Consider the following 9,293-nt stretch of genomic DNA (forward strand, 5'->3'; position numbering starts at 1 on the left):
CAGCATAATTTGACGTTCTGTAATTTATATTCATGTATCCTTTGCGAGCTCAACTTCTTTTATGCAAGTCCAGATGGGCCTGGAGGAACTAAGGGAGTTTCCTAATGCAGGGTGTGGGGGGGTCGGTGAATGGGGGTGATTGACTGAGGCCAGGGGACAAACAGACCAGGCTCTTGGGTCTCCTGTCTTCTGCTGGGGAGAGGGCTACAGCCTCCATGCACCACACTTGAGGGCAGTCTGGAAGCCACACACCACATCGAGGAAAGAAGGGAGAGGCAGCAGGAGGAAGATGGTGACCAGGGCGGGTTCGCCTTTGGCCCTTCTACCTCCATACACAATTTTTTCCCCCATAATTTTACTGAGAGACAAATAGCAATGAGACAGTTTCAAACCAAATTGGTAGGACAGTTTCAATAATTAACACATTGCATAGTCTCATCCTAGTGATTATTTGCTGTACAAGATGCAGACATGATATCCTATTTACAAACACTATTAGAACAAATCCCTCTATTCATTAAGAGAATATAACTATATATCTATCCTAACCATTTTGAATGCACAGATACAAAATGGACATTCATCTGTATTCCCTTTTTTGTTTAGTTCCATCATTTGAATATTATAGGTGTGTTAACTCAGCAAAATATTCTAAAAGAGTCCAGTAGCCCATAATAGTATTGGGTCTTCCACTTGACTGGCAGATTCAGAAGTTGTTGACCTGAGTCCCCTACAGCTCAACATAACACCATGGCTTGCTTCTTATACTTCATTTTTATTTTTTATTTTATTTTATTTTTGGGGGGCGGAACCAGGGATTGAACTCAGGCCCTTGCGCTTGCCAAGCAAGCACTTATTCTACTGAGCTATCTCTCCGGCCCCTATACTTTATTTTTATATTTTTCTACTGGATGGTTAAGACCAAGGTAAAAGCAAGAACTATGCAACAAGAGTTGTAGCTTTTGGATCTGATAAGGTCAGTGAGATCCCCTCAGGATTTATCCTGAGATCCTGTACCTCAGATTGTAGAACCTTTGTCAGTGTCAGCCATGTGGATGAGTCATGGCCATTGCTTGGCCAATGTGCTCTCTGTGAAAGCCTAAGAGAATGTTTTCTCTCCATGTGACTCTCCTTAGGCACACTCTACATCATCAATCACTTTCCTCTTTGGCCCCACAATCTCCTTGATCAGAAATTTGGGGACACTACTGAATTACATGACGTGACAGTACAAGTTCTCTTATGTCCTGAGTCTTAATTGACCTTGGAAGGCTAGGGCCAAAATGTTGGCTTTCCTTGCAGCCCTCCCTTTTCTCTAAGTTTGGTCTGCAAACTTAGGTTGTTAACCATCCAGAAGAGAAGCTTATTGTTATTACCATACAACCTAGGCTGTTAAGCTTAACCACACTATCTGTCTGAATATCAAACATCTTAGGCATAACATGGAACAGGTATTTTTCATCAAGTATTGATATGTTGAACTCTAAGTCCCTAAAGAATAAACCTCCGTACACAATTTGACAGTGAAATGAATAATTTGAATAAATCCTGGGGAGTATCACCAGTGCCTGGAGACTTCTGTGCACCATATTTTACATCTAGTATCTCCTTCAAACCAATAGCAACCTTTTCAGAGAGGTCTGACAGCCATGTCATGGAGAGGCTGTCGGTCTTGCCAATGGGAAAGTGAGAGGCTGCGCTGGGACTGCCCCACGCTATAGGACTCCAAGATTTGTACTTTCCTGTTATAAAGCGCTTGCTGTGCCGTTGCACACCTGCTCCTGCTGTGGCTGCTCCCACAGCCCAGTGGTTCTCCGCCCTCTCAGAACTCACCTTGCCCAAAATTGAATAACGTGATTAGGTCTTCACCCAAGTCCCTAAGAAAATGGCTGCTTTATTTATTCACTTTTTTTTTTTACTTTGTACAGTCATAGCTTGGTTCAGAAATGCACCTGTGCTTCCCAAACAAAATCATTTCGCAAAATGTTACTTCTATTTGCAGACTCAGCACTGGGTGACAAATGTGACCTCAGCCATCTTCTCTGCACAAACACAAACACATGCATCTTTCTCCAAATCATAAAGCATATTAAGTTCATAAACCGAGCTATCACTGTTTTGATTTTTTCTCTTTTTTACAGCTTAGGACTGTCTACTCTAGTTTGGGTTTTGCTCACTCACATAGGGTCTCAGACAGCCTGAGCAGTCTCAGCCCAAAGTCTTCCCAGATCATTACTTGGACATCAAGTTTCTGGGCACCAGTTGCAAGGATTCCAGCCTTCCAGGGCCTGAGGGAGGGCCCAGGGAGTGCACTCTGCTATTGATTTCAGCACACAGCCCAGGTAAGAATCCCTGAGCCAGGTCTCTCTTGCCTGTGGCCACCCTGCTTACAGCTCCCACATCACCCAGTCTTTGCTCAGCCTTGAGGAAGTCTCAGAAGACCCAGTTCGGCTCTGGGGTGCTCCTGTGTGCTCCCCCCGGGCCAGCTGGACCCCACACTGTGATGCTGCACAAGCACTGCAGCCTTTGGCTGTCTGCAGGAAGGGATGCTCCAAGAAGGCCCAGCGTCCAGCACAGTGCCCAACAGCATGTAGGAGCTCTGGAAATGCTTGCTATATAAGTGAGGGCATGTAGCTCTCTCAGGGTAAAAGGGGCAGAGATGTGACCAGACTTGGGCCTCTTTCCCCTCACTTCCACCAGGGCCCTGAGGTTCTTCACGAGAGCTCAGTCTGCCTGTGTCTGGAGGTGTATGAAGCTGAATGAGAACCTGATATCTGGGAGTACAGGTGTTCAGTTTGAGAAAATGGTCTGCCCTGTGATGCCCAATCAATGCCACTGTGAGCCTTGAAGTGTCAGGGGCTGAAGCCCCAGCTACCACTTTGCAGCTGTCGCTGGGCCATAGCATCTGCTCTGCTTGTGATTCAGGCTGCCTCTTTGTCCCCCGAAGAGATGCTGGCTTTGTCTCCTGGGAACAAAGAAATCACTCTGCACATCAGAAAATGGCTCTCTGGGATTTTGTGATGTCCTGCTGGAGAGAGGACATTTTTATTTCTAGCTCTTTGATGGGATCACTAGAGGTAGGGGCCGTGTCCATGGTCTTCAGCTGTGACTTTCATATAAAGCACTGGTGGCAGAGGCTCTTTGGGATAGGCACACTGAAAGTTCCCAATCAAAGTAGCACTACTTTTAATGGCAAGGGGGAGAAGAAGGAGGAGGAAATAGCTTCTATGAAGAACCTACCCACTGGCACTCAGAGGCCATCCAGGAAGCCGGTACCCGTTCATTGCCGCAGAGCTGGAGTGGTTGTTTGGTTCGCCCTCCTTCAACTTCTGCCTGCTAGAGTCCACATCCGTCCATTTCAGTGCCATCCATTCTCCTATTCTCTTCTTCTCTGCCCGTAACTCAGGCCACCATCTGATTTGACTGAGCAGGTACAAGGGTCACTAAGCTCACAACTGTGTCACGGTCTTGGAGTGGGAGAGGCATTGGGACTTGAGCCTTGGATTAAAAGGATTTGCTCTGTTGAGTGGATGATTCTGAGGCTTACTGACATCTTCCCATCACCAGGTGTCTTCTCAGAAATCAACCATTTATTAATTTACCAAATCCTTACTGGGCATGTCCTCTAAGGGCCAGGCATTTCCTAGACACCATGAAGATGTGATGTCCAGTAAGTTCCTTGCACCGTGGAGATCAACCATCTAGCTCCTCCTCCCTGCCAGCAGCCTCTCTGCCTGTAGCGCAGGTAATGATCCTTCTCTCACCTGGGGCAGATGGTAGCCTGGGGCTTTCCTAACAGGAGATGGTCCTGGGCCATAGATGAGACAAAGTCCTGAAGGTTCAGCAATTCTGCAGCCTCTCCTGAGGCTGAGCTGCAGGCAACTCTGTTACATACCCCATTGCTCTGGATACCTCTGTGTAAGGTAAGGCCAGGAACCCTTAGCATGGTGCCCAGCTCAGCCATGCAGTGTGCCTGCCACCAGCCTGTCAGCTGCCCTGGTCTCCAGCACCAGAAACATATTCACCTCATGTCGAACAGAATCCTTCTGATTCTGGCATCATGAGCCCTCAAGTAGATGCAACCTCCGCGTACGTTTCATCCACACCAAGCCATCAAATTTCTTCTTTTCCTAATACATTCTGTTTCTTTGAACTGGGCTACTTTTGGTACAGCTAGAAATAATAATTTAGGAAAACAAGTCAACTTTTGAGAGCAAAATATGGGAAAGATAGATTTGTCTCAGCAAATCTGCTTCAATAGGAAAATTTTCCAAGAAGAATAGATCTGTGATTTTTGTTGGAAGGGCCAAGGAAGGGCTCAAGTGAAGAAGGTTTACAGGGTTTCAACAAAATTCTGCTGCATGGCCTGGATAAGTAATAAATACATCCTCTACCTTTTTTTTCTCTACGCTGTGGTCTGAGATGGTCATTAGGCTGTCACATTTACTCTTCCAGATTGAGAATGTCACTTCCTTGAGATTTGCCTTAATTCATTGGAAGCAACTCAAGTCGATGGTCCAGAGATGTGAGGTTCACCCTCTCGCACTCCTCTCCATCCTTTCTAGCTCACCAGTCAAGGATCAGGAGGGAGGCTGATGTCTCCAATTTCAGCAAAGTGATAAGATCTCCCTGGACCCCCAACTTGAGGATGTCTATAGCCTGCTAAGGAAATAGATATATTGTGGGGATGGATGTGGGTGGGTGGGCCGATGAGGCCCTAGGGACTCAATTTGAAATGGAAGGAAAGGAAAAAGAAAAGTATGACTAAAGCCAAAAAAAGCTGCAGACAATGGTACAAAAAGAGCACTGTCCCCATGAGTAGATGGAGTGGCGAGGTCAGCCCAGCCCAGGTCGTTACTCCAGGCCTCTACAGCTTCTGCCTTGGGCTGGAAACTGATCTCTGATCCAGGAGTTGCACTGACCTAGGATTTAGACAGTCATGACCACATTAGGACATCCTGCAGAGAGAGGCCTGGGGCCCACAGGCATTGTTTAGAAATCTAGAGAAGTAGATGAGTGGAGGTACTTTCCATTTGTCTAGGATCCTGGCAGTGTAGACTGTAAAGACGGGTTCAAATGGTACAGTGAACATCCTACATTGAATACACAGTTTAAGTGCTAGTCAGATTCACTAAACAGGTAACTACCAGATCTTAGGGCCCCAGTGACATCCGCAGAGGTGTGTACAGAGGGTGAACTGTCAGGAGGCTGCATCAGATCAGCACCTACTTCTAACATACCTGCTCCCCTACACAGCCCTAGTGTTGGGTGAACAATGTGCTGTTTAGGGACACTTCCCTTCTGAGCCTCTGCAATTTTATGGTGATCAAGGGGCAAAATGTGTTGGGGACAAATCACACTGTGAATGGTCACTGGGTGAACAACAAAAGAAGGAAGAGAACCAGGTACAGTGGTGCCACTGGTAATACCAGCTATTAGAAGGCTGAGGCAGAAGGATCAGCCGGCCTGGACAAGACTGTCTCAGAATCAAATTAGGAAGGGAACAGGGAGAGAAGGAGAAGGAAGGAGGAGAAGGAGGAGGAGGAGCACAAAAGGAGAAGAAGGAAAAGAAGATGGAGGAGGAGAGAAGAAGGTGATAGGAAGGAGAAGGGCAAGCTCAGGAGACCAAGCACATCCATTCGGTCACCAGGCCCTTCTCGGGTCCCCTGAGAATCGGGGAAGCAGCTGCTTATAGTTCCCTCTCCATGACGTTAGAGCCAACTAGGCTGTGTCTTTCTTTGTCCTATCACATCTATGTTGTCTTGAAAGATTGTTATTATTTACACCAAGGGGCAGAGTCTGCGACTCCCAGCAGCTAAGGAGCCTCTTCATATTAGCATTTGTGGAGAGTCCAGAGCTGTGAACCAAGACAGCAGGTTCACAGCTTGGCCACCAACTTGCCTCTGGCCTGGGCAACATCCTTCCTCTGCCCAGATCAAAGCCTCATCCTCCTTGCCACTTTGACATCCTGTGGCTGGGGTGTGGTCCCCACTATGAGAGGAAGCCAGGACCCCAGGAAGGGCAGGCAGGACAGCTAGCAAGGAAGAGGGTGAGGGGGCCACACTGGCCCACTGAATCTGCTCCCATCTTCTGGTGCTTGCAGGACCCTGGCTGCTGTCCCCTTCCCATCCCTCCTTCCCCTCCTGCAGCCCCAGGGCCTCTGGGAAGCACCAGGGCTCACTGGGTCCCATTTGTTTCCAGTGTGTGGCCTCACCATGGGCAAAGAGCCAGAGACCAAACTGTTTGGTGAGGAGGGAGGAAGGAGGGCATGTGAAAGGCAGGGGGAGGCCTTTCTGCCCCGCAGCTGTCCCTGCAGACCCTCCAGCCTCAGGACTGGGAGGAAACCTCTCTGCTGGGAATCTGCAGTTGTCTGGAGATGAAGTTGTCTATTGGAACCAAAAAATGCCCAGCACAGGTTCTCTTTTGTGGTCAGAATAATGAGAGTTATGCAACCCAGTGTGTGATTATCAGACCATCTCGTGCTCAAAAAGGCGGAGCGAAGAGCAGGCCAAGAGGCACAGAGTCCCCAAGGCAGAATGTGGAGGCTCTGCAAATTGTAAACAGTTGTCCTGATGAACTGTAGTAACCCGCTACTTGGCAGAAGAGATGGAGTCCAACTCTGAGTACATGTCAACCAAGTGCAGAGGGTTTTTTTTTATTTTTTATTTTTTTGGTACCAGGAATCAAGTCAGAGGGTTTGTTTGATGTAGAAAAATTTCAATTCCATATAGTTTTCACTGCCCATTGTTTTTTTTTTTTTCCAACAGGGAATTGAACTCAGGACCTTGCACTTGCCAGGCAAATGCTGAACTAAATTCCTGGCCCTTCACTGCCCATCCTGTGAGCTTGCCCAGCACCAAGGCCAGGCCAGTCTCTCAGTGCAAGATGAGTGGTGTAGGAGGAAGAGTCCTCGGGTCCACTAAGAACTGAAAACCCGTGGATTCGAGAAGAGAAGTAGCCTCTAATAGTTGATCCAAACCAGCTTGGATTTAGTGAGAGCCCCAGGGAAGACAGAAATGTCCACATGATTCCTGACTGGCTGCTTTGGGGAGGAGGAGGACCCAGAGGTCACATAATCTATAGCAGACCTGGAGCCCCAACAGGTGCGTGCAGGGTCCTGACTCTTCCCTTGCATAAGCCTGGTGCCCTCCCTCCTCCTGCCTGTCAGGTGGCAGGTGTGGCTCCCCCTTTCCCCCTCTTTTTCCCTGTGCCCTTCCTAATGTTACCATGGTTCCTGGGGTGCTGTGGTTTCTTTCCAGAGATTCCTTCCAGTTTTTTGTTGTTCTGAGCCAAACTCTTGACAAGACACAAGCAAAAGGTAGCAAGGTTGTACCTTTATTTTGTTTTTTTGGTTTTTTTTTTTTTTTTTTGGCGGAACCGGGGATTGAACTCAGGCCCTTGCGATTGCCAGGGAAGCGCTTATTCCACTGAGCCATCTCCCCAGTCCTATACCTTTATTAAAGGTGGGAAAAGAAGGATGTGCCGCAGAGAGAGGCCACTGAACAGAGTGTTCAGTGGTCATGTAGTATTGGCTGAGGTCTTTTCTCTCTCCCATTCCTCAGGCAGACATCAGATCTAGGTTGTCCTGTCAAAGCATTGTTCCATCTTGTACCAAAAGAATGGAAGACCACACTTTCTGGTTGGTACCAGGTGTAGCGCTTGGCAACTCATCTGTGGGTGTGTCCTGGATTTCAATGATTGACAGGTGACACCCATTTGCCCAGCCAACTGGCCACTCCATACTCCCATGTTTCTCTAGTGCTGCCTTCCTTGCCCATCACCTACTGTTGCCTGGATACCAAGGATGAGAAGAGAGTGAAGAGGCTGCTCCTGCTGAACTGTGAGTAAAGTGAAGAAGAAACTTGGGAAGAAGAGAGGCAAGGAAGAGCACTGTTGTGACTTGGGGACAGAGGGGAGTTCGCTTGTTGACTGTGTGGCTCTTTGAGAAACCCCGTTCTTTCCCGTGCTGTAGCAGTGCTCAGTCCCTATGGTCCAGGGGAGCTGGCTCCATCCCTCACCCTCATTGCAAGGGACGAGTGCATCCTAGGCTGGGACACTTGGGAGCATTCTTGTCAGATAACCCTGCATCCATATTCAACAGCCCTCCTGCATGTCTCTGTGTCTCCAGAATTCCTCAACTGGTCTCCATCAGGTCACTAGCATCAAGGACCATGAAAGCTCTGAGTTTCCAGGGACCTTCTTAGCAGCTCATTTCAGGTAAGAGCTTTTCTATGAATGAAGCAAAATAGAGGAAACCCAGGTCCATCTGTGCCTGAGGCACAGGCGCCCATCACCATAAGCTATAGATAGAGAAAGGAGAAGAGCTGTAGTGTCTGTGTCGCGGTGATGCAACATCACTCAGAACACAGGAGCTGGAGAGCCAGGAACAACAGGTGTGGTTTGATCCAGGTGGGAAGCCTGAGACCCAGGAGCTCTGCTGGGAGGAGAAGCTGTTATAAACATGGGTGTGCACATATCACTGTGGTATGATGCTTTTAACTGAGGAATCTCCACACTGATTTCCACAGTGGCTGCACCAGTCTACGCTCCTATCAACAGTGGAGAAAGGTTCCTTTTTCCCCAAGGCCCCTTCAGCATTTATTATTGGTTTAGTTCTTTTTTTTTTTTTGCGGAACCGGGGATTGAACTCAGACCCTTGTGCTTGCCAGGGAAGCGTTTATTCTACTGAGCCATCTCCCAGGCCTGGTTTAGTTCTTGATAATAGCCATTCTTTTCAGGGTGAGACAGAATACCAATATTGCTTTAATTTGCATTTCTTGAGTAACCAGTAATGTCATAGTTTTTCATATATTTCTTTGCCATTTCTACTTCTTCCTCTGAGAACTGTCTATTCATTTCATATGCTCATTTTTGGATTGAGTCTTTAAATATGAGGGTGTTTTTTTTTTTTTTTTTTTGTTCTTTATATAATCTAGTCATCCTTTGTCTAAGGAACATCTGGCAAAAATTTCTTTCCACACTGTGGATTGACTCTTCATTCTGTTGGTGGTTTTTCTTCTGCAAAATCTTTTTAATAAGATGAGAGTCAAGTTGTTGATTCTTTGTAATATTTCCTTTGCAGTCAAGTTTTATTCATAAAGTCCTTGCCTACACAGATCTTCAAAAGTTCTACCTATTCTATCTTGTGTTGTATACAGTCAGTTGTGGAGGACCACCTGAGCAGCTTTCCATGAAAGAAGAGGATTGTCTTCATTTTGACTGAGCCTGACCCTATTTCCTTGTATTGATATGTACAGAGCTGGCTAGGACTTCTCTTTGTCCTTTCTTTTTTT

This window comes from Octodon degus, unplaced genomic scaffold, assembly GCF_000260255.1.
Source record: "Octodon degus isolate 3935 unplaced genomic scaffold, OctDeg1.0 scaffold00203, whole genome shotgun sequence".
Classification (NCBI taxonomy): Eukaryota; Metazoa; Chordata; class Mammalia; order Rodentia; family Octodontidae; genus Octodon; species Octodon degus.